Raw genomic sequence first — 20,632 nt, forward strand, 5'->3', positions numbered from 1 at the left:
TAGAACACAAAGACAATACCATGGAAAAAAACTTTAGCAAACAAACAAAACTTCAAAGCAGGACTGATTTTGAAAGATTCTGTTCATTTTAGCCATCTCTTTTTAATTTAATGCCCCAATGATATCTATATCCCTGTCTTTTAGGTGAATACAAGCAGAGCTATAGGACATAGAGACAAGGTAGTACATTTCCTGAACTCTGGAAAAAATGAACATTATAAAGAAGGACATATAAAAATGGAAAGTATATTACAAGTAAATGGTGAAATAATAGCACTGAATTAAAGTCTATGTACTTGTAAAGACATTTGGAGAAATTTTTTTCAAAATGTTATTTAATTTCCAATTGTATTTGAACATTTCTGATATCACAAGAAAAACTTCAGCATCTAGTACAATGTTCAGTATTTCACAGGCTACATTTCATAAGGCCAGTTTATTGAATGAGCTTGAAACAGGAAGATATCTATATTACATACAGATAGGGACATATTTCTAATTTATTGAAGGTATTAATTATCTGTCTACTGACTCAGATGTGCTTTTGATCAGGTCTTTTGATACTTTTTGCTTTCTTGTACTTCGTGCATGTAACTATTGGCTGCTCTCATTACTTTTACATAAAGATCCTTAAAGAATTTTGCCTTTAGATTAATTATTTCTCTTTGTAATATATGGAGACAAATCCTAGAAGTTTATTTAACTTAGAGCAGTGTAATGTCAATCTTTTTCCAAAAGTGCTGTACAAATAGGGCTATGACAAGTCCTTACATTACTTGAATAAGCACTCAGATGGCTGCTCTCTCCAAAACAAGCTAATATATACGACATTTGACAGCAAATAAGTAAAAAAGCAAATTTGTAACATTTTTCCTCTAAGTCAAACATCAATTTTGGAAAAATAATCTTTTTCCCATTTTTTACTGAAGAGAATTTTTCCTCATCTACAAAGACTTGTCTGGTTTTAAGTCAAAATTTCTTCCTTTTGTCAGAAAACAGATCTCATTCTAACTATACAGATGTCTGTATTTCTGCAAAACATTGAAAAGGGTTGTAATCTGAAGTAGGAATATCCTAGACTATATTTGCATTAACTGAGTTATCCATCCATTTTTCAGAGCATCCTACATGATTTTTCTTTTTTCTTCATTAGAAAATAACCTCTTCTCACACAATGATTATTCAAACGTTACTTAAATTTTATTAAATGCTTTTCTTCTTCAATGTGCAGTATATATCTCGTGTCCTAAAAGTGTAGAATACTTTCTAGAAAATTTGTGGTGAATATGTCTTAAAACCAGTGAAATTGGACAAGTGTCTTTTCAGCAGTCCATTTAGAAGCCATTATCCATGGAGTTTGATGATAATTTCTCCAGCTGTTGGGAGTATCTTTACTTGGGCACTAAAACTCAGACCAATAAAAGTATTTATATGACAGATTCTCAGGATATGGATAAGTAAGGTTCTGTAACAACTCATAAAATTTAAAAGTGTAGTGAGAAATCAGTCACATGAACATATAAAAACATCCTCTACATGAAGATTTTGCATGTTAAAGTACCAACAATATAAACCCAAAACCACTTACAACCCATCAATTAAAATCCAAACAGCTTTGCTGAAATATTACAGAACTACAACAGAATGTGTTCCAGTGTCTTTTCCTAAAAAATAAAAGTTGGTTTGGTGAGAGAAAGGGTAGTGTTCAGAAAAGCAGAGATGAAATACGACAATGCCCTAGCCAGAATTTGGGAAAAAGCAAATTTCATTACAGTTTCTGAAAAAAAGAATTCAATATATCTAGAGTTTCTAGTGAGAAGAGAGTATAAACTTTGTGTTCATGTTTCATGACCCTTTTTAAAAGTTTTATCCTTTTCTTCGATCCCCCACCCCCAAAAATTAAAATCTGTGAGCTTTTACTGTGCACTGACTGCAGTATTTCATAGACATGCTGGTATAGTGGTTTCCTGACTGCAAACTGAAATATTTAGATATTTAGCTTTCCTGGAACCAGATTTTTTGTTCTTGTCCAAGTTAACTCAGGTCATTAGTTTTTAAAAGTGGATGTACTGAATGCAATAACAAAGGCAGAGTGTAAAACTGAATTAAGGCATTGCAAGCACAGTTCCAAAATAATTGCAATTAACAAAAAAAAAACCAAAGAATTTGTCATTTTTAGGAAATTTTAGGAAAAAAAGTTGTCTATTTTTTTGGCAGTAGGCAGCAGCTTCTGCACAACCTGGAAAACTATAGCTAGTTTTAATATTGCAAAAATACTTATTTGATCATCAAAATCAGCAGTAACTACTAGGTAACCAGGCACAATCACATAAAATTTTAAAAAATTACTCTTTGATGTTGCAAAATAGGATTGTGTCTCCAATGAACCAAGTACTGTATAAACCAGCTTAGTAGTGTTAAATACAAGCCAATGCTAAGGAAGCCTTGGCAATACCCTTTTGCTACCAACATCAAACAACCTGCTTGTTTTATCAGAGCCATCGTTCCACTTTCTTAATAGGCAGTAGTAACTAGGCATTATTTGAATTATTTTATGAAGTTTTATATTTGCAAATTGAATTCCTGGCAGAAAAATGAAAACCTAGCCATCAGTAAAGAGAAAAACTCTTAACACTTTGTTCTACTGCTCATGTTTTTCTATTTCTTTTTGTTTCTCTTAACACCAGAATCAAGAGATGGTTGGAATATTCTACATTTCTTTGGCTAAACAATGTATTCTATTTGATTAACCTGTAAAAGTTCATGACAATTCGAGAAATATTTCTCAGAGGAATTGTAGACTTGCTTCTATGCTTTATATATATATATATATATAATTATGTCTGTAAACACAAGGTAGCTGTTGCCAAAACCAGCAGTTTTCATCTTCTATATTTTCTATTAAAACTATAGCTCCTCAGGCTTAGAACAAATGCAATTTGAAGTATCCTATGCAACACTTTCAGTAAGATCAACAGCCTTGAAATTTCGAATATTTGACTTTAAATGTGTTTTCTGTAATACCTGACTCAAACACACCCTAACTGTTACTGCTTGGAATGAAATAGGCCTAGTCCCATAACAGAGTTAGCAAATGTGTATAAATACAAATATTTAGATTTTAATTGGAAAATTAAATCAAGGATATTCCTGGAAAATGGCAAATGTGATTTATTACCTTTATTTCTTCTCTAAAACAACGTACCTACCTCAATCACTGTAAATTGATTTTTGACATTAAATTATTGTCACTCTCCCAAGAATGACTGCAAAGTAGCTTACACAAAAATGTTCTGTGTCTCTTCATACTTGCTGAAGCATCACGTTACAAATTTGTCTTAACCTGTATTTTCAGGATATCATTCCTTTTATAACAATAGAGATGGAGGTAGTACAGTTTTTTATCTCTTTGGATCAGTGAGGATCCTGTTTTCTCTGATCTGAAATATGCACTGTGCCAACAGTTTCCACATAGTACTGAACACTGGGTAAAATAAAAGAATTGCATTTTATGTGTTACAATATATGTTGCATATTTATATTCAAAAGTATTATATACTGTACTGTAAACATAATTATGGATGTAATTTACTCTAGAGTTTGTAATAGATTTGGAACTTCTAGAACTTAGTAAACACTAGTAGGAAAAAATCCATTAAGGAAGAGATTGTGCCAGTAGAGAGTTATTTGTGTAATTATTATAATATAATAGGTTGCAATATTATTGTAATATTACTGTATAATGGTTGATTGTAATTGGTCCAATATATCTTAAGACTGTATAATAAAGTTTTACTATAAAAGCACTATAAGTAGAAATATATTGAATGTATGTCTTTTTCTTGAAAACTGGAAACAAAATTAGGTGGGATTTTAATGTGAAGGAATTTGTGCTCACCAGGGATCTGTTTCTAAACAGGAAAGTCAAGGTGGTGGTGAAAATGGCTGAAGATTTCCAGGAAAAGGCATTGTTCTCTTTCGGGAATAGACGAGTTTAAAGCATTCCTTTGAAGAAGGGGGAAGTTACTATGCCCAGGTGGGAACAGAAGGTCAGTCAGAGTGAATGCTAAAGACTGAAGATTTGTTGCTGCACAACTGTTGAAACTTTTATAATTTTTAATAGAAATATCTTGCTAAGTAGCATTTTGGCATTTTCTAGTTGTAGTGACTTGGAATAATTCCAATTCTTGTAATTACATTGTTACTTACTCTCTCCCTCCTTGAAGTTTCAATTACTTTCATCATCATTCTTTCACATCCTGTCCAGAACTACCAAAGGTTTCTCTATTAACAGGACTTATGTTCTAAATAGAGCTAGTGACAAGGACTTTTAATCCATAATGGTTGTTTAAAGAACAGAATCATGGAAACAAAATGAGCCTCATTTTTTCCCCAGTTATTTGGAAAATAAAACTGGTCTAAGAAGAAATATAATTTAAACAATTCTTTTCTTGCTAAGTTAAACATCATTTTTGACCCAAATTATCCCTTTTCAATTTTATGGTCCACTGAAACTTTTGTGACCAGCATATTTGGAATTAACAATGAATCAATTATTTAAATTAATGGAATTTCAACCTAGATATGATTTCATTAGACAAAGAAATATTCTCAATGGATTATTTGGTATTTTATGGTGTCAGTGACAATATATTGGAAGGAACTGAGATTTAATCTGGCAGGTGACGCAGCACTTGCACTGTAGCCCAGTTGAAATGTGGCACAATTTCCCCTGTATTGGTGCTAGTGGTGGCCTGAAACCCTCTGACACACTATTTAAATAAAGTCTAAACAGTGAGCTGGAGTTACCCACGTAGCTTAAGTATACAAAATCCTTTAAAGTGAATAGCAAAGCATCACCGCAGTCCAGAAGAGCTTGCCTCCATCACAGTGAGATACAAGGCGTGGTTACTGCTGCAGAGCATCCTGATGTCAGTGAGAGTAGGGGGATGCTACAGGGATGCAACAATCCCAGATTTCCCCTTCTGGACCAGTTACTGAGGTCAGAAGGAAGAGTAAACTGCTACTCTGATGAAATCCAGGCCCAAGCTAATATGGGAGTTCTCAGCATTGAGAAAAAACTCATCACAGTACTACCTTTGTAGAACAGATTTCACATGAAACATATGGAAAGCAAATCAGTAAATAGTTCTTTCTCCTTTAAATGATATACAGAAACTCAACATTTTAAAAACAAAAAGAAATTTGCATTTAAAATGTCAGAACATATTTTCAATGTGTATTGAGAGCAATGGAAATCAGACACATACAAATTTGAAACTTACTTTTCCTCTGCAACCTAAGGCATCACTTATCTCTGATCTGATCTAATCTCAATGAAAAATTTGCTAGGTACAATAGAATAAGTTACAGAGAAAAAGGCAAATTATGGCACATACTTCAAGATATTGTTGGGAATATCTTCTTTGAAAGCTAGAAGCACTTTTATTCAAAGCATTTTCTATTGCAAGGCTCATCCTTTCTTATCAGGGTATTTTTCCCTTAGTTATGCCTTTGAGTCTGATTTCAGTAGCCCCCAGATCTCTATACTTATTTTCAGGCAAGAACCATAGTAATTCCCAAAGATAAAAACACAGCAGTTTCACATGGCAATGCTGCAAATGTGGTCTATATCTGAAAATATATGTGTTATTTCAATGTTACAGGAAAAGTCCATTTCTTAACAGTGAAGCATGGGTTTTTATGTTATGTTGCTAATGTGATATATTTAGTCCAGATGATAATAATTTGACTCACAAAATAGCCTAAATATCTTGAACTGTATCCACAGGAGACATGTACACCAAACATACAACACTAAAGAAAACACTTTGATTGAACAAGCCCTAAGTGAAACCAATTCAAAAGTTTTAAAGAAGTCACTGTTAAAAAATATTCTTTAACTCTAGATGAAGAGATTTATTGTGCCGTGCATACTTTCAGAATGGATTTTTTTCCTCTTGTTTGTGTATTTAAGTTATCTTATTCATGACACCAATTCATTTTCTAAATTATAACACTAATTGGGATAAAAGAAACCTCAGATTCTTACCAAATAAATCTATCTTTTGTTCTCAGTTTTAAGCATTTCTGCATTGGCCTTATTTGCCAACAGCAAAAGTAACAACACATTTTAAGTGTTGCTGTCCCAGAAAGAATCAAACAATACAGAATTTCCATGCTTATCTGTGCAAGACAATATTGTCTTCTAAATTAATTCTAATAACTAGCTAAACCTAAAAACTCTCCATCTTCCAAACCTTTCAAAGCTGAAATAAATGCTAGTCACATCCTGAAATCACAAACATATATTCTGTTGCCAACTAAGCAATTTTTAAAGAGAATTAAAGGACTCTTCTACCTGTTTTCTGGAAATAAAACAGTAAGAACGCTAACCTAATTTGGAAACCAGTTCATGATGTAGATATTTCCAAATATCATCTCTTCCTAGGATCTGTAGCTGGAATGGAGAGCAAGCATTGTGTCTCTATGGAAAATGCATGCAAGATCTAAAGATTTCCAGCTATTTCCATATACAGCTTGCAGGAAAAACAGACCCATATTTTACTGGAATCTGTTGGGAGATATGCCTTTATGAAACATTGTTTTTGACTTACTGCTAGTTTCCCTCAAGCATCTGTTCACCTCATAGCCAACTGCACCCACTCCATCGGCCCTGATGTCCTCAGTCCTGTTATTCTGTGCTGGTTTACTCAGTTCTCTGTGCTGTCTCCTCTGCTGATGATTGCTTAGGACAAATTTTCTGAGAGAGATAAGAGCTGCCAAGGAGCACTTTAGTGTCTGTCTGACAGAAAATTTATGATGAAAGCACAATATAGCTTTTGTTATGGCTGCGTGCTTCATTTTATTATGGCTGCACTTCAAGCATGTGCCTGCCTGCAGAAATTCTAGCTGCACTTTGTCCTGCACAGAGGCTCCAGAATGTGGGATATCCACGCATCACAGAGACTCTGGACATTTGGCAAACCCAACATTAGCCTTAACAGCTATATTGAGAAAAAGTTTTGACGCTAATCAATGCTCATGACAGGGGATTGGAACTAGGTGAACTTTAAGGTCCTTTCCAACCCAAACCATTCTGTTGGATTATATGATCCCAAGCTGCTCTTTCCACAGTAATGCTACAAACCTCCGTGCATCATTTCAGTTTTTGAGATCATTGCCCATTGTTTCTTATACTGCAATAGCTTGAATAACTCAGTTTGAATGATATGTTGAATTGTTTTGACTGGAAAGTGGTCTGTTTACTAACCTCAAGAGGGAGATGGTAAGAAAGTCTTGGTACTTTGAAATGTAACTTGAAACCTTATAACAAAGTAATTAGCAATGAATAGAGACAAAAAGGAGGCAGTATCCAGCCTCTGGCATCTACATTTGAGTGTTTTCAGGCAGCAGTGGTGATTCACTTGTCCCTGCACATTGCAGAGTTTGATTCAGGATTTATTCCACCAAAAGAAGCTTCTAGTTATGGCAGTACTGAACGGCCAAAACTTTCCAGGGTGCTCATCTGTGAAGAAAATGGACAGAGAATAAAGGAACAACCTTTTAGAACTTTGAGACATTATTTTCACTGACAATGTCTAGGTTAAATAATGGGAAGTATACCTAGGCCTACAGAAAATACAGCTAACTGCTTTGCATTTCACTCAGCTCTTAGAATATGCCTGTATACCCAAGCATCTCAACATCACTAACCTCTGTAAAATGCTATATGAAAAAGTGGCCTAAACAAATGAAATGTTGATCTGCCTTTTATTAATTTCATTTTTTATCTTCTTGTGTACAGACGTTTGACAGCTGTGACATTCATGGGCAATGCATTTGAAAAAGAAGACATAAATATTCAGAGACATATTAGAATGCTGTTCAATGTAAGCACCTGTCTACTTAGTGTTGACAGAAAATCATTTACTTTGCTTTATGCATGTTCTCTCCAGAGACTACAGAGGTCCTATTTTATTTAAGGAGCTGGTCCCAACATCAGTACTGGCTCTCGAAAATGCAATATATACATCTAATTATATTTATTAAGGAAACAACTATGGCTTATATTTTCTGTAATACTCAAACCATTTTTTCAACCTCTACTTCAGAATTTCCTTCCCTGGGGAAATGAAAAAGGAAGGGGAAAAGAGAATGAGGAGTAGAAAAAGTATGACCTCATGATGTTGTTAATTACAACACTAAAGAAGATGGCACAGAAAGAAGAACATAATGAAAATAGTACATTAAAAAAATGTAATGTAGAAGGGATCACTGCCTAATCTTTCTGATGTCCAATGCTCATATTGTTCTGCTAACTTTAAGAAGTGACATAAATAAAACTAATTAAAATATTTTTTAAAAGGGAAATTGATGCTCAATGTCAGGGTATTTTGAAAAAAACTTCAAGTATTATGAAATATAGGGTTTTTATCTGCTTTTTAATAGCATACCAAAAGATCAGTGGAAACAAGGCTCATCCAATGACTGGGACTGTTAGAGCTCTCAAAAACCAACCAACAAAAAAACCCCCACAATACCCGAAAAAAAACCAACAAAACCCCTCACCAAAATCCCTGTCCTGAACCAAATAAATACACACATGAGATATCTGGAAGTCATGAATTTTAAGCCTATGAATTTTAAGAGAGAGTAATGACTCCCACAGAATGTACTTCTCCACAAGGAAAGACCATTTCACAATAAGGTTCTATTTTCCATAACAAAGAAAGTATGATGAATGGCAAGTCAAGTTTGTACCGACAGTAAGTGTCTCGCTCAGCCTTGTGGTTTTTTTTTTTTCTTTTCCTTAGATGAGGTGGAGATTTTGGTGCATTCACATGAAAATGACCTTTAAATCTCAGTATCGAGGAGAGAGGAGAGGAGAGGAGAGGAGAGGAGAGGAGAGGAGAGGAGAGGAGAGGAGAGGAGAGGAGAGGAGAGGAGAGGAGAGGAGAGGAGAGGAGAGGAGAGGAGAGGAGAGGAGAGGAGAGGAGAGGAGAGGAGAGGAGAGGAGAGGAGAGGAGAGGAGAGGAGAGGAGAGGAGAGGAGAGGAGAGGAGAGGAGAGGAGAGGAGAGGAGAGGAGAGGAGAGGAGAGACAAAGGAAAAGGAAAAAGAAAAGGAAGGAATAAAACTCCGAAGAAACACAGCCTAATGTTTGGCCCGAACACTTCACTCCATTTTATTTCACCCGAGGTGAGTTTGTAATGATGTTAACAGCCCTGATCACACAGCGCTGTGAGTGGGGGAGGTCTGGAGAGCGCACGAAATTCCTGGGAGCATCCCGAGGCGGCACAAACCCTGCCAATGCTGCCACCTATGGACCGAAAGTGCCAACATCAGCTGCGCAGAGCGCTGAGAGGAGCCCAGCCGCACCAGCAAACCCAGGCTTAATTCACCTGCTGAACTGATGGAGCGGCTACTTTGGTTTATCTAGTTCAGTGCTTTTATATCATTTAATTAGGATCATCACACAGCAACCTAACCTGTCTACAGAAATTATGAGCTGCGACTCCAGACCCTATATGAACTCTTTTGCTCAATTAAAGCTAAGAAGCTTTTTATAGAAAGATTTTTTTTTTTCCTTAAAGCACACACAAGGAGCAATGGAGCATGATATGCCTTTTTCACATTAAGGTAATTATGTAAAGGCAGTAACATTAAAAATACTTGCTGAAGTCCAAAATTTACACTGCTATTGCAGATATTTAAGCTTGTCATTTTAAAGATATTGGCACAATTTTCCTATTCTATGGAAGAAACATGGGTGATTAGACCTAATGCCTTCAGTTATCTTCATGTCACTCTCCTAATATTAGCACTTGCTACTAAAATACCGTGATAATCTAGAAAATTAATTTTAAAAAAATCTGTTTGGGAATAACCATCATTATTTATACCTTTAATTTGGGCTTTTCATTGTTTTTCCATTTATAATTTTATATATTTCATATAATAAAGCAGCACTGCTATTTTATTGTCACTACTGGCAAGCTCTCTTCCTTTTCAATCTTACAGTCTCAACTAAGAAGATAATTCACCTAGCTGGAGTAAAGTAGCCCCTAAACAGATTTACTTTTCAACTGTTAAAAAATAAAAAAATAAAAAAATCCTCAACAAATCTGCCAATGCTTTACTGTTATACAGCAAATAAAGCAAGGTGAATAGGGTGCAGTGCAGTAGGCTCTTATTTATGCAGCCATGGAGGAGCTGGAGACCACAGAAGGGTGAGCAAATCTTAGGTGCCACTTTCTACTCCCAAAGGTATCTCTGCATATTGCAAACAAAATGCAGAAGCAGAAACCTGACAGGATTCAAAGTAGACAAAAATGGTGCTGGCAGGCTCCAAAAGAGATAGGAGTTCTGTAAGTTATTGGCCAGTTATAGAAGAACCCACAGGTGTGTTTTTAGCACCTTTCTAAAGCAACTGATGTTCCTATTGTGTTGTACCAGAAGATTAAGGTAAATCATGAGACTATTTGCCACATCTTGTGCATTTCAAGCATCAGTCTGCAAAGCAGTCAGTTCTACAGTTACCCACATCCATATTTTCCATCTTTCCCATCTGAGCACTAGTCAGCTAACTTGCTATAATGGCATTAAACTTTTAGTACTTGAGAAATATCCCAATTGAACTAAATTTTGTTTGCATTTATTTTCATGATACCCATGTACCAAATGAAGGCCCTGATACAGCTAACAGAATAAAACTGGCATTGGTAGCAGTGTGGAATGGAGAATCAATCCCACAAACTGAGTAAGAAGCACTTGAGAAGTTAGAATATCTCCTATATTTTCTTGAAAGTTATACTAGAGTTATTTTTAAACATATTCGTTAGTAACTTCTTATTTATTATGCACATGCATAAAAGTGAGAATGAGTTATCCTATTAAAATCAATAGAAGTACTCCTGTGATTAAAATTTCATTTATGCTGAAATAGGGCCTTACATTCTACATACACTTCCATTCAATATGTGCATATTGTGAATATTAAATAATGTTAAATTACTCCCTTTTTCATAATAGAATCAGCTTGACAGTTACAATGTTCAAGCACTAAGCAGCACATATTACAATGGCAGCTCCCTATCATGCAGTAATTTTCTTCCTTTTAATATTCTTGAAATTTAGCTCTCACAAGTAGGTGAAATGATTCTGTCTTTGAAAAGTAATTTGGCATGCTCCTTTAGACTTTACATCTAGTCAGTGAGACTCTACTCTCTCATGTATCAATGTCTTTGAGTAACATGAGTTTGTTGAGATTTGCTGCTGCTCCGTTCTCTTAAGGAGCAGAACAAGGATGGAGAAATTAACTCATCGTAGATTCCCATTTAAGAATAATAACTGGGGCCACCAGCTGCACCTTGACCCCCGCTGTGGAACCCTCTTTTTTATTTCCACAGCAGTGGGGTGGAAGGTTGGAAGGGGGACAAGCAGACAAACAATTTTTTTCTTTCACTTCCCATTAGATACTGGTTGCTCTGGTTTTCCTCCTGGGATTAAAGAGTACTAAAGGTGAGGGTACAGGCAGAGATCTTCACTGCATTCTTCTTGGGCACCATGACAGGTCTAAGGTCTCCTTAATCATTCAATGCAGTCAGGAATCCATAGGTTTAGGAGGTGAAAGAAAGAATTACATGACTAGTGGTAGAGCTAGTAGATAATAAATACAACACACCTTGCTTTCATTAAATTTCACTGCCGTGTTTTAGGCACAGAAAAGGAAGCCAATGACAGTTCCTGAACACCACTCTTTTAGGAATTAGGTACTGGGGCACACAGTGAGCTCAGAAATTCTGGGACAGGGTCAAACCTTCTGTCTTTTTGCTGGAGGTGTCAGGATCTGTGTGCAATCTTCCTGGAGTATAGATTTCCATGGATGTCCCATGGCTAATTAAAACCCTTTTACTCCTTAGGGTATGATTAGAATTTTCTACCTTCTGAAAAACAAAACAGAAATGTGAAGTTATTGCAGTCCTGCCACCTGAGGGTTAGTAACTGCATTTTTGTAACTCAAATCCAGATTTTTTCTGTAAAGAATCTGGATTTGGAAGGAAAGATGCACTAAAAAAGAAAAAGGATCAGGAATATCATCTGTGATTCTATCGGTTGTTACTTTATCTGACAGCTCACAGGAATGTCACAGTAAAAAACAATCCAAAGAGAATAATAGATTCATAAACATTAAAGATAGAAAAGTCCATTTCATAATGACTGTTTTGTGGTAGTGCAATACGATATATTAGGCAATCTATTGTTTCCCTCACCTTATTTTAAGTTTTTCTCCAAATCTACATCCTTAAAAATTTTGTTTAACAGATCTACGTTTATTCAGTCTGCTTTACTAGATAATAGAACAATTCTGTAATTAGCATACTTCTCTGAAATGATAACTTCATTGGACTTCAGGAATACTTAACTATATTTGGTTTAGATTGGATTAAAAATACAGATTAAATGAAACGCTCATTATTAGAAACGGAACACTAGTGGCTAGGAAATACTGAAAGAGTAAATACTTTGATTTATGACTAATTGTTTGTAGGATTACAATTTTTTAAAATACTAGCTTGATTTGGCTGTAACAAGTGCATTGAGGTAAATATAATAGGACATTCCTAAGGGTAATTGCAATTCTAAAAAAATTTTAAAATTCCATATTTACTGCAATAAATGTTATGCCAAAAAATTTTATAGCTACCAGAAACATAGAAAATTCTATACCCAAAGCTAGAAAACTGTTCCAGTACAAAGCATGCCTAATATATAACCTCCCAAATACACAGTATATCCCTAGTAAAGATATAAATTATGGTTGCAAATGAGACCACAAACAAAATTTTGCTCAAGGCATGAATCATAAATTCAAACAATAATCATCTCCTGCATGAGGCACAACTACTTTGTTTACTTCTTATACCCTGTTTCCTAAACATGAAGATGAAAGTAGGTCAAGTAAATTTAGCATCTTTTCACATGAAGTATGTTATGATAGCGGGTGGCACAGCCTAATTTACAATTACATGAGTTTACATGAATATGAAAATATGTGTTTTCACTGTGCTGTGTCATTACACATATTGACATTTTACTCACAATGACACAGAATCATAGAAAACACCCAAGATTTGGAGAAGGGAGGGAGCAGAAAAGGAGAGAAATATTTACCACAGTTGCAGCCTGAATGAAATATCGACGTGTTAAGAAAGAACTTCATATGATGTTGAATGTTATTTTTATAACTTCTGTGTAAGTATGTTTATGCAGTGAGTTAAAATGGAAGAAGAAGGAAACTGAGAAACCACTGTTTTATTTACTTTCTAAAAAAGTTTCAATTTTGTTGTACCTTTTAATCACGAAAAAAGCTTTTCTGAGAAAATTTCAAAATTCAACAGCCATGTTTCTTAACATTGGATCAAAATGCAAAAGAAACTTTAAATCAAAAGTTGTAACCTGAAAGTTTGTTATTCATCATTCCGCCATGAAGTTTCAAGTATAATTCATCTAGGAAACTTACCTGAAATAAATGGTTTGTTTTATTATAATTTTTTTTTTTTTTTAATGAAAGGCAGAAGGATTTTGGTGTGGACAAAGAACATTATTTCTGGAACAAACAGGTTCAAAAAAAAGTTCCTCATCAGTTGTGGATGAATATCTTGCTAAGACATTAGTCTATCAAGACCAGAATATGGCATATTTTGCTAAACTAAGCCTTCTTATTTATCCAACTTTAATGGAATAAAAGGTACTTCAAGCAACATAAATTCTGTTTTCAAAGAAGCCTCCTTATCTGCATGTGTGGCTGGTTGAATAAGCATATTTAATAAAGAAGCGAAGAAGAACGGGAGAAGGCCACATACCAGGAGTTGCTTCCACATAAATCAGTCATTTTATCACATTAGTCATAGAAAGTCTTTAACAAAACGATGGGTTCTAGTACACATTCATATTGTCACAAGCCTAAGTCTAGCAGAAACTGCAAAAACAGTGGATTTCTTCTTGAACCACAGGGCTTAAATCTTCAACTCAAAAAGGTGCTCTGAAATTCACTCATGATCCAGGAACCAAGTCACACGTTTGGGGTAAGCATGAGGTGAAATGCTTTGCTGAGGTGCAGGCACTGGCAGCTTCCTGAACCAACACTGCCTGTCTCTTAAACTGTGCTGAATTCCTGAAGGAACTTGTCCATTTTAAAAGCATATCATTCTAATTAGGCTTCATTATGATTTGTTGCATTATTTAAATATGGATATAGGTTTTGAAATCTGGAGTGAAGTGGTTTTTTTGCAGTTGAGACCTTGTCTACAATTTCAACCAAAATATCTTTTTCCCTGCAAAGCTATAAAATTCTAATACCAGGGAATTATAGCTAAAAAAAGGAGTAAGTTACAAAAAAATAAAAAAGGAAACAAATCTTTTCTTCCAGTTTGATCAGAATAATCCCAAATAACTAATGAGAAATGCAATCATGAATAACTTGATTTTATAAAGAAAACGTTGTTGAAATTAGATGTGATGTTCTGTAATATCTATCTTAATGAATAGATTCGATCATGGGCTCTTTCCTTTTTCATTTGGAATTGTTTTACATGTCTATGGCAATTTCAACAACTACTTGCTAAAAAAAAAAGCACCATTTGAATGCTGTACTTGTACTTCTTGTTGCAATGAGGCAGCTGAAGACAAGGAGAAGCAGCAACAAAAGCTGAGGAGACAATGCCTTTTTGGACAACATACTCTTTGCATATCACATTTTGAAAATCACAGATAACAGTGATTGAAATTGTAAAAGAATACACTCAACATGTGTATTCACTGGCTACTAGACTGGCTAAAATAAGTCATGCTATGTAAGTAGGAGAATTAAATCACTAAATAATAAATAAGTAAGTGAATAAGTAATTCTAAATATATTTTTAAAAGCTGCAGGATGCTATATGTACTGAAAAATGGCAGGGCATAGTTATCCATCAGCTGCTTGCTATCCTAAGTTATTTGCTAAAGTTAAGTGAAAACTGACTCTGAGGCTTTGGATTAAATAATGGTATAGAGTCAGTACCCAACATATAGTTATGTGGTATTCCCAGCATTATCTATTTAGTACCTTGGCAAAATAAACCTCAGTAAACATGCTTGTCTCTTTCTGTTAACAAAGCCAAAAGAATTGCAAAATATGTTGGCATTTTTACTGCTACTGACACTTGCTCACTAGTTACTCACCCAGATACATATTTCAGCCTGACCACTGGAAAGCTTTCAAGGGTGAACAACTTTCAGCCACAGGATAGAACTGTGGCTCTGCACTATTGAAAGCTTATATTTCACCTCTGCACTGAGCTTTGCTTGTGCTCGAATTCCTTCTCCTTCCAGGACCTTTCCTAGCTTCACAAATGTCCTCATTGAGAAAACGTGCCAGAAGAGGCAAGTGCTAGAAGAGCAAAGGTTAACATTTTCTCCTATGGAAAACCATAGCAATGACATTTTACCCACACAAAGCATTTGGCTCCCTGCAGCCGACTTATTAAAGTGCATGTATTCATGCTAAGTACCTTGATATCTAAATTCTTTTTAAGCTTTTGCTTTCAACAGAGTACCCAAGCCTACAGCCAAACCTGGCCCTGGTCAGTAACCCAGGAAGAGAGATTGCTGCAAAAACCTGCAAGTCTGGGCTAAACTACTGCCAGTTAAGGTGTAATGTCACCCTGGGGGAAGCAATGTATTCTTTCAGCCAGCCTGCAGATACTCAGGGAGCTTCATATCAGATGCACAGAGGTTTGTTTACCAGAGAAAATTCCTTTTTCCTTATTTAACCCACGAAAAGTAGGCAAGAGCTATTCCTGGGTCAATAAAACCCATATGATTTCAAGAAGACATTTTTCCTGTCAGCAGATGAACATTGGGCAGTCACAGCAGAACCAAATAACACTGTCTACAATGACAATTATAAAGAATGTTTCATTTTGAGTATACAAATATAACCAACAAATTCCACATGGCTTTTCCCAAATTGATGTCTTCCCCTATACTGTAATAAATAAGAAGAGATGAGTGCTTAACACTTCTATAATGCATTCCTCCTAAGGATCTCAAAATATTTACAAGCTCCTTTCACTAAGAATGTATTTCTGGGCATATATTCAGCACACATGCATGCTGCTTTTATCTTAAGGGACTTTCCCAGAGAGCTGTCCCTGGCCAGAGATTACAAAATATGAATTTGAAATTTCTATGAAATACTACTTTTGATGTCTTCCCTATATCCACTTTTTTCTTTGGTTGGTTTTTTGGTTGGTTGGTTGTGTTTTTTCCAAGACCAGGGCTCCCAAATGCATTTTGTTGTAAAGGCCAGAGTCAAGATATATTCCTTTGCAGGACAAGAAAAGAGAGGAAGAATTAATAAGTAAATATGACATACTTTACATTAGTTCCAATCAGAATTTTTATTAATTTTAAAATCAAACAAAGGGGGGGGTGGGTTGGTTTGTTTGTTCGCTTGCTTGCTTTTTAATCAGTATTCCTAAACTCCCAATACTTTGTGCATTTCTCCTATACAGAATACAGAAAAATGCAGTTCTTTCCAGTCAAACAGAAAGGTCGGGTAGGTAGTTATTCTCTATGCCAAAGTGGTGACAGACTAAACTAATACCTAAGAATTTTCAGGTTGGATTATAAGTGAATAGTTAATAAACAGAGGTTTTTTGAATAAGACATGTCCTCAAAATCAACATTTAAGTCAGTTGCTAATGTATGAGAAGCTGTGATTCATGACTAGCATTTGGGTACTTTCTAAGTGTCTAAGAGCTGCCATTGAATAGGCCATTGATGTTACTGAATAGCCAATGCAGCTTGATAAAGAAAAAGAATGAAATTAATAATGGAAGATAGAGAGGAAATACAGAATAATTGAGCCATGGCACACCTAAGGTTTTGTTAATTGCAAAAAACAAAGACTTAACATTTTCAGGAGTTTTTAAGAAATATGGGTCAAATCAAAATCATTTCTGAAATATGCATATTTAGAAAATTTTTCAGGACATCTATTTGCTAATAGACCTTTAAATTTACACATTTTGAAAAATATACACTAGTAGAGTCATCTCATTACTATTTCCCTCCTTCAATCTGCTCAGCAAATGTTAATGAAAGTGCAGAGTACTACTTCTAAAGTGAAAAGTCCCACAACTACCCTCACTGAAGTTGTGAGCTTTGAAGATTTCATTTACTTAAACACTAAGGAATGAAACCTCATAACATACTGAGAATTAAACTAAAGACAGGAACTGACCTTTAAAATGGCCAAGTGACCAAGCCCTTGGCAAGACTGCAGAGAAGTGCAAGCAGTTCCTCCCACAACAGTAGCAGTGGTTATACATCAGGATGTTCACAGTTTGTGTTTAAATCTTTTTTAACCTTCCCTACTTTTAAAGAAACCCCTATGAATTCAGGGAAACTGATTAAAACGAAAATTGAAAGTTATTGAAATTCACATCTTTTAAATAACTAGTCAGCTTGTGTCACACGTGAGTCACCTTCATTACCTGTGTCACCAGCAATTTACAAATCTTTCACACACCTGAAGCATAATATATAAGACTTTTATTCATATGTGGTATCTTCTAATGCAAATCTGTCTTCAGTGTAAAACCAAGGCTTCTGTGCTGTAGGTGGAAGGAAGGGTGAAAAACACTCTACCAACAGATAACCATCTGGCAGATTCCCTTTCTCTCTCTGCTATCTCCATGTGATTTTTATCACTTTACAAAATGTCATTAAGCAAACAGAGAAGACCACAAGCAAACCTTTAGTTTCACAAAATCATGTTTTATAAACTGTTGAGAAACACTGACATGTAATGAAACCTTATTCCCTATATGCCTTCCTCTTCGTAAATGATTTGTTTCCCTCCCTTCATGTATAAATAAACAGAAATGTGTCTGTTTATTTGTAATTTTGTTTTTTTCTCTTTCTTCTTTTTTTTTAATTTGGTCATCATAATCAAGGGCTATTATAGCAATAGATCTTATCTTTAGAATGGCAGTCCCCTTGCACCTTCAGTTCAGATTTTTGTTTATGCTTGGCTGCAATTGTGGCTGTTTCTGATAGTTTTAGGTCAGCCATGACAGACTATGGGTGACACTAAATAAACAAGCTGGGAGTCTGTGACTAGGAAGGAATGATACTGGTTCTCAGAGTCTGATTTTCTCTGGTTAATCAACAATTTATTCAGAATAACTCACTGTGAAAAGTAACTGTTTGCTAGACTACACATTCTATGTTGTAAGGTTAAAAAAAAAATAAAACCCCCTCACAACTCACATAGGAAAGCAGAAAGAACAAATCATGCTCAAGCTTGTTTTGTTTATAGTAAGCTACAGAATTTGTTTATTTAAGTTATGTTCAGCTATTTCTTCCTGTCTCCTCCCTTCCTTCTCTCAGTTAAATTCCAAGGCAGTAAGCTGATCTGAACACAGTCTGTCAGGGAGTAGATAGGACACTTCCTTACAGCCTGCTCAAGGGGGATAAAAAATTCAATGGCCAATTTGCCAACAATACTCATGGAAGAAGAGATAGAATAAGATTCCATGAGAAGGGGTAAAATATCCCAATCAAATGGGTACCTGCTCCAGTTCTCTTGGTGTTACTGTCTGTATTGAAAGATTTTACACATTTCTTACAATTTATGTTTCTATATCATTCTTCACATCACTATGTCAATTTCTAAACTCAGTTTTCATTTTTTAATTTTTTAACTGTATTGCTTGCCTCCATGGTCATGGAGCGAGCCTTTAAAAATGTGTACCCTAAGGCTGAAATGCCAACACAATAATAATAATAAACCCTTATTTTTATGCATTTATTTTTAAACTTCAGGAATTTTAAGTCAGTCTTGTGATTAGGAAGAATATGAGAACAGACTCTTTTAAAGCCTGAGGCTGGTAATGCTGCCTACCTGGGATTATGAATGTATTATCAATTCTCATTTTTAATATTATGTTTTTACCTGGAATAATAAAGACTCAAACTCATGTAAATTACAAGAATAATAAATTATTTTCATGCAGTATTCACTTGTTTAAAATTTGGCCCGGAAGTCCAATGCAGGCTGAGAGTCAGCCATTGAGTTACCCAGGAGTAAGCAGGGTCTCAGTGCAGTTTCTAGTGCACAGACATTGTTTTCAGAAACCAAAACATCATACCACACATCTTCTTGCAAAACTTTCACAGAGTAGTGAATACTTAGAAAAGCTACTAAACTTCCTAACTAAACTTCTTACCTAAACTTCCACAGAAGTGGACCTTCTAAAACTGGATTACCTGTTATGTGCTGGTAAATGAGAAGCAACTTTTGTGAAGAGACCCTTTACTAGCACCTGGGAAGATGTAGGTGCCCTGTTTGTAATTCAACTAACAAGGTTCACCAAAGTATGAGCAAAACTATTTCTTAAGATCACCTTGGTCATAGCATCCTGATGCAACATCTAGTGTCTACCTAAACTAAAATATGGAATTGTATGGAAATAGTGTACATATTATTTTCTTGAGCCTTGCCTACTGCCAGAGCCTATCCTGATCCCTCTGAAAACTAACTACCAGGTTATCAGTGTCCAAGTTTAACATTGCCTAGGGTTATTTTATTTTTAAATTGCTTCTATATCCACCAAAATCATCTCAGCTAAGTCTTCAACAACCCAGGCCTTTAGAATCAAGCCATCGCCAGCACTACTATGGTTTAATTAGCTGTGCATTTGCCTCCTGGCCAGATCCAATAAATATGCATGTATTGGCACAGCTGCATCTCAGCATGAATACTTAAATTAAAAATGTTTCCTTTGATGCTCTGGCAATCTTGGCATTCATTCACTTTGCCAGAAGCAATATCAAATCACAAAATACTTGTCCAGTCATCATCACAATGTACGATCATGAAAATGTGTTACCAGTTTAGCTGCTCATATTACGTGTGCAGTAACCTGAAATTCTCCATGATTATGGTACAGTTATGGAGAAGGATGCTCCCATGCTTCTCATGACTGAAAGGAATTCCCATATGCCAAATAAGATGAAACTGGTCAAACACCTGTCTTCTGTTGAGACTACATGCATTAATTTATACTGAAAGTGTTATTTTCATAATTACAGTTGCATTTTTTATTTTAAAGATGCAGAATTAATTTTTGTTTTCTCCACTTGACATTAGCAGCTTTACAGAACAATGACCTTGCTAGTCTCCGATGATGAATTATTAGCTATTTTTACCAAAAGAAGGAAAATTGGAAGATTAACGAAACTTAAAACTAAAACTTAAACTTATAGACTTTTCAAAGGACACACAGACAGGGTGGGTAATAATATAAATTTCTTTCCACTCTTAACCTCTCCACACTAAACTCCAGTCTAGTCACAGGAGCAGAGGAGGTAACACCTGTGAGACAGATATGTATACTTGTCACAGCAATAGGAATTTCAACCAACCTGAAATTACTAAGCAACACGGCAAGGGACCTCACAGTATGTGTTGGTGTTAAGGAGTGATCTGAGGAATATTAGGGAAAATGATCAGATCAGGGGTTGCACTAGATTTCAAAGCACTGTCTTCTCTTCCTACTGAGATACCCTGGGAATTCA

At 35.3% G+C, this 20,632-nt stretch overlaps 2 long non-coding RNA genes across 22 annotated transcripts in view; one reads left to right on the forward strand and one right to left on the reverse strand.

The window, feature by feature from the left end:
- The window catches only part of LOC148223337 (uncharacterized), a 66,359-nt gene extending 57,471 nt beyond the window's left edge, over nucleotides 1-8,888 (forward strand). Inside the window, exons 4-6 of the long non-coding RNA XR_015804533.1 lie at nucleotides 3,920-4,049; nucleotides 7,808-7,892; nucleotides 8,115-8,888. This is a non-coding gene — a long non-coding RNA (uncharacterized LOC148223337). The remainder of the gene's footprint in view (nucleotides 1-3,919; nucleotides 4,050-7,807; nucleotides 7,893-8,114) is intronic.
- Nucleotides 1-20,632, reverse strand: part of LOC106861509 (uncharacterized) — a 228,744-nt gene that overhangs the window by 132,973 nt on the left and 75,139 nt on the right. For 17 of the 21 annotated variants that reach the window (XR_015804530.1, XR_015804519.1, XR_015804525.1 and 14 more), the window contains one exon: nucleotides 7,274-7,528. The exons of the other annotated variants lie outside the window; for them this stretch is intronic. This is a non-coding gene — a long non-coding RNA (uncharacterized LOC106861509). The remainder of the gene's footprint in view (nucleotides 1-7,273; nucleotides 7,529-20,632) is intronic. 21 annotated transcript variants of the gene reach the window in all.

This window comes from Sturnus vulgaris, chromosome 6 (genome assembly GCF_052056855.1).
Source record: "Sturnus vulgaris isolate bStuVul1 chromosome 6, bStuVul1.hap1, whole genome shotgun sequence".
NCBI lineage: Eukaryota > Metazoa > Chordata > Aves > Passeriformes > Sturnidae > Sturnus > Sturnus vulgaris.